This window comes from Protomyctophum parallelum, assembly GCF_964188405.1.
Source record: "Protomyctophum parallelum genome assembly, chromosome: 4".
NCBI lineage: Eukaryota > Metazoa > Chordata > Actinopteri > Myctophiformes > Myctophidae > Protomyctophum > Protomyctophum parallelum.
In genome coordinates, this window is record NC_139700.1 from 28,516,239 (window position 1) to 28,522,284 (window position 6,046).

Consider the following 6,046-nt stretch of genomic DNA (forward strand, 5'->3'; position numbering starts at 1 on the left):
ATGTCAATTTTCATCAGGCTATGACCTGATGAATAGTTATCATCATTGCCAGGTTTTAAATGGGCGTGCGTGCGTGCTTGGGTGCGTGCGTGCAGGTTGAAAGGCTTGACTGTCGCAGGACAGGCTAGATGATGGTGCATGCAAAGAACACACGCACACACACAGAAGAAATCAACAAACAATACTGAAATTGCTTATCGGCACACATGAATGAAATAAATTGCATGACATAAATCGTGACCAGAGAACTGTGGCTGCCATAAGTTGGATCAATGCCACAGCGGAGTGTGTCAGGCGTGTGATCCGTGGCCCTGTGACGCACACAGTCACTCACAGGAGAAATGGGAGGTCCGTTTGCCATTTATCCATCCCCTCACCATCGACTGCCCCCCCACGAGAATAATGACTGCAGCTGGCCACTTGTGTGTGGGCACTGTGTGTGTGTGTGTGTGTGTGTGTGTGTGTGTGTGTGTGTGTGTGTGTGTGTGTGTGTGTGTGTGTGTGTGTGTGTGTGTGTGTGTGCGTGCGTGCATGCGTGGGGGCCAAGTAGGCCTATAGTAGAATTTTCCTGGTCCTCACAAGGGAGATGGTTGTTAATGCTGTAAAGCTATAGTTTGGGGAGTAAGCCCTAACCACACCAGAGGGTCAAGACGACTTTAGCGTTGTCCCTGCGGTGTGATATGTCTTGTTGCAAGTTGACCCACGTTGACCCTCTTGATTCAACGCATGGTATTCAATGGCCCAAACCACACCAAAGGATCGAGACGGTTTTAGCCTAACTCCTTGCAACCGTTTGGACCCAAGGAGTTACATGGTGACCCTTTGGTGTGGTTAGGGCATTACAATTTACAGGTTGGGGTTTGGATTAGGTTTTAGCATATAGAGCAGGGGTCTTCAATGTTTTTCAAACCAAGGACCCCTTAGCTGTGACAGAGACGCCTAATACATATTAAACTTTTTTTTTTTTTTTAAAGCCTTCCATACAACTTGATAAGAAGTCATTAATGTCTTTTGACTGTTTGACTGGGATGAGAGAGATTATAGACTAGTTAAATTGGAAGTATAAGTAGATTTCAGATAGTTTGGAACTATTCTTTTAAGTGACCATCGGATGAGAGAGATTTGAGACTAGCGTGGAAGTATTCCACATCAGGTTTTTCTTTTTAAAGGGTTCTCTTGGTGAGGTGACGCCCTGAATTAATTTTGGGAGGACCCCCTGTTGAAGACCCATGATAAAGGTTAGATATAGAGTTTGGGGTTGGAATTATGCTTGATTTACACTTACATGTCATTCATTAAATAGCCGTCCGAAAATGTTGGCGTCCTTACAATTACAGTTGTAATAAGTCATACAAATGCATGTGTGTATTTCTGATGTACTGATGTACGCCATTATGTGTGTGTTAGGAGGAGAGGGGCCTAATGGAAGACATGGGATGCAGGGGCAGGTTGTCCAGTAAACACTCAGCCCTGTCTTCACAGCCGTATCAATACAGACATCTGGGGGCTCGGACACTTCATTCACAAAGCCAATACCCAGTGGGATGAGGTACAGGTTCAATCAAAGCACTACTGCTGCTGCTGTTGTTGTGGTGGTGGTGGTCACCACTTTGAGATAGGATATCATTGATTGTTGCGTATGTGTAGAAAGAAAGAAGAAAGAATGAAAGAAAGAAAGAAAGAAAGAAAGAAAGAAAGAAAGAAAGAAAGAATAACAGTAGAAAAAAAAGAACTGATAAAGAAATACCGAAATGAAGAGAAAGATAACAAAAAGGCTTGTTTCAGTCAATTGAGAGGACTGGAATGAAAAACAGCAATAAGAAGCACAGTTTATATTTAGAAAATGATAACATACAGTACTCTTGACCAGTGCACAGATTTGCCTTTAGGCTTGACTTAATATTACATCACTGAGAAAGAGAAGTCGTGCAGCATGGCTGTTGAACTCTGTCATTATGCCATGCTTTCACCAGCAATGGCATCCAACACAGTGCATTTCTCAAGTGCTTTTATAAGAAACAATCAAGTTAAATTGGGCTATATCTTGCTCCACCCCCTTATCCCTAAACTTATTTGCCATTTTTTTAATAGTTCAAATAGCTGATCTACAAGCTCACAATGTGTAAATGTAGATCGGCTAGTTGAACTATTTTAAAATGATTTTCAAAATAGTAAAAAATGGCAAATAAATTTAGGGATAAGGGATAAGGGTGGCGCAAGATGGAGCCCAGTCTATACATAGGCATAAATATGCATTGTGCAAAGACTCGTGCAACCCTATATTTGTAAAATTGTGAGAAAATACAATCCCCTCATCTGGTATAATGGAGAGGGGTTTTATCTTCAATCATTCATCACACATGCAAAGCAAATATTGACATGCACACACGCATCGCGCTTACTCATGCTCCACCTCCCGACGCTGTGGGCGAGGCGGGCCGGTGGTGTGCAGGGATCCCACCTGGGCCGGCGTGCGCTGGCCTTCAGTTTCATTGCGCCACGGGGTTTCGAGCCGAGCCCATTGACTCGCGCGTGTTAGACTCCTTGGTCTGTGTCTCCTTGGTCTACCCACCAAGACGGGTCTGGTGGGTAGCTGACATCGTCACCGACCCCTAGCGCCAGGTGTATGAGGGCCGTTCCCCGCCCGGGCGGCGCGACGCGGTCAGGGGGACGAGGTCACGTGCATGCATCTGCCTCGTTGACCGCAGACTGCTGAGCGAGCGCTGGCGCTTTGGCATGGGGGGTCAGATCAACATGGAATTAATTCTGTACTTCCCATAAGGAGCATGTCTTGAGTGTACAGGGTTTGATTAGGTCAGATCAACATATGGAATGTCAGAACAGCTCCATACAGTATGTTGAGATCTAAGGGTGGTAGCGGGGACATTCTCTTGAACGTACAGGGTTTGATGAGGGCCCAAGTAGGGCCGGGCCTTCATTTTTGGCCTGTTGAGAACTCGGCTGCATTAATAACTTTGGGGCAGGCCCGTCTACAGTTTGAATGGACACTTGGACAGGTATAAGTCAAAAGGGAGAAATCGAAGAGGAATGATGGATGGGGAAGGATCAACATGTAGAATGGAATGTCAATAGAGGTCCTGACATATATCCAATATCCATATATAGAGATCTAAGGGTTTGAGGTCAGATGAGTTTCTGGCCAATATTGATGACATCAGGGATCTCCATATATGGGCTTAATTGCGACAGCAGGTCGCATTTACTACGTATCCATCCCATCCCTGATGTCACGTGATGTCACGATGACCTGGGCACCATATATGGGGGCTGATGTCATGTGATGTCACGATGACCTGCACCTGGGGGCTTGCCTGGGGTGACCAGGGGGCTGATGTCACGTGACGTGATGTCACGATGACCTGGGGGCTTGCCTGGGGTGACCAACCAACCAAAACACACACTGATGGGAAATGCTAGATTCCATAGTTAACTGTGACCTGAGGTCGCAATAAGAGTTGAGAAGCCAGGTGTCTGTGGGAGAGAGAATGGCTTGGAGGCTGGGATATGCGGCAGGTGTTGCTATTGTCTTAACTGATTTACAGTGGGGTCCAGGGACCCTCAGGGTTCCTTCTAAAATGGACCCTTATGGGTCAATACATTTGGTCCCATATTTTGTAGACTTTCAGAGTTATGGGGTGTCCTTGAAATGTCAAAGTTTGAGAACCGCACTGGCCTATTAAAAAAAGTTAGGGCGATGCTAATCAAATTATTTATGTGTACTACCGGTATGTCTCTGTCGGGTGGAAACCTCATATGTCCAAAAGTTCAAATGCATTGATTCACGTTTCAAGCTTGCTACTTTTGATACTTTTGTGTGATGCTCTAGTCTAGTGTATATGATCAAGTAGGCCGTTAATTTACAACAAAAAAAACACAATATTTAAAATACGGAGATAAGAGATTTCTGGCTGCCCAACAGCAACAAATCTACAAATGTATTGTTTTTGTATGCGACTTCCACAAACCTAACTCCAGTCAGCATTGCCATGACTGTACTCCTTGCTCCATGAACCCTTGGCCCTTGAATGTTATACAATCACATTTCATTTCTTCTTGTGAGTACAGAGCCCACTGTTGAATGTCACACTGTGACAGGCACCGAGCCTGGTCACCACCATCATCCCCCCAGGGCCCCTGGTACTGTCACTTCCTGTTGAGTGTGAGGGGTACATGTAGTCTTTGATAGCAAGCAGAGGCGATAGGCCACACTATAGTGACTTTCTGCCTCTGCTCTTAACCTGATAGGCTCTTTCCTATTATTCATGTTTGTGTAACTACTTACTTACATAATATGTCATGTGAATGTATAGGTTGCTCCGTTGCTGCATGTTGACCTTTTGTGGGTTTGTCATGAATGTCTTGGATTAAAACATGCTTTAGTTTTACACTTATGGTGGAACTCTTTCACGGCATGAGGCCGGACCCAGACAAAACCAGAGCCGTGCAGGACATGAAGGAGCCTACAAACATAAGCAAGCTCAGAAGTTTCCTAGGTATGGTGAACCAGTTAGGGACATTTTTACCTACCCTGGCTGAGAAGGATAAAGCACTGACAGATCTGCTGTCCAAAATGAATCAATGGTGCTGGGGTCATGAACAACAGAGGGCTTTCTGCAGCCTCAAACAGGAGCTCTCCACTGCACAGGAGTCCTCCAGCTCTACGACCCTAAGAAGCCACTGAAGATATCAGTGGTCCTACGGGCTAGGCGCAGTGATGCTCCAGAAGGAGTGAAGGACAGAGAGGTTTGGTCACCACCAGTAGTGTATGCTTCCACCTTCCAGGTTCCTGACTGACACACAGCAGCAATATGCGCAGGAGGAACTAGCCTACGAGAGATTTAGCGACTTAACAGCTTGATCCAAACTTCAAAGTGGTGCTGTTTATTTCAGCTTTTCGGTCCAGACATACAGCAAAAGATGGTAGATGTTTGCTAGGCTCATCCCTGACCTGCTCGTAAAAAAACATAGGCTATGCCCTCCTAGTGCTCACTGCCTACCTGTGTGTGCTCATTAGTTCAATAACCTCAGCTGTGCCCCCAAAACTGCCCATCACCACCTAATTATATAGAAAGATACTGACATACTAAATAGCTCCCACAGGTATATTCAGTGATTTCACTTAATTCAAATTCAAAGTTTTTTGTTTTTTTTATAATCCTCCATACTATAGACTGACCATATAAGTTAACCACTGGGGTAAAAAAAAACCCATATAGGTTTCGTTTTTGGCTAGGGTTAGCCAGCCTTTATCCAATAAGGATGAGAGGGGCATTCCTCCAACCATGTGGGGGCGGGCCTTGATGCACGTGCTGTCGGCCTGTTGCGCGTCCCCCGACTGTAGAGCGTGCATGTGCACATCTTGTTACGGGGAGGACCGCAGGATTTTCCAAATCACCCAAATCACTGAATGCTCCTGTTTCAAATGTGTGAACACTGCATCAAAAGCAGTTTAACCACTTTATCTCTATTTATACTTTGTCTATTTTCAAAAGATTTTGAAAAGAAATGCATTTAGAATAATTTTGAAAATCTTCTCGTATGGGTGGTTCCTGGGCTCCTGGCACATCTCTAAGACTTCCCTTTCCCTTGTCTTGTGTTTGTTCCTGTACAATCATTATGTGACTAAGCGGCAGGTAAATGATAGCTCTGGGTTGTACCACAGCACTGCTGCACCTGTCACACCATGCTGTTACATGTGCCACGTAGTGCCACTTTGGTGCTGCTTTTGTGGCATTCACTCTAATGACGCTGTGTTTTTTTGCACCGCAAATTTAGCAATTTGTTTTCTTTCTCTTCTTGACACTGAGTCAGTGCTCAGATTCAAAACCAATACAATGGCAGTGACATAGTTGCTGACGTGAGAAGAAGACGTATATGGTCAGGCTATAGTACTGCTTTATAATAATTATTGGATTTATTATTTACTACTCTGGAACAATGATGGGAAAGCGTGCATGCTCCACACGGTTATGCAGTAAAGTACCTGTACTGTAGAGCTGACAATGAGGTTATATCTTCCCTTCTT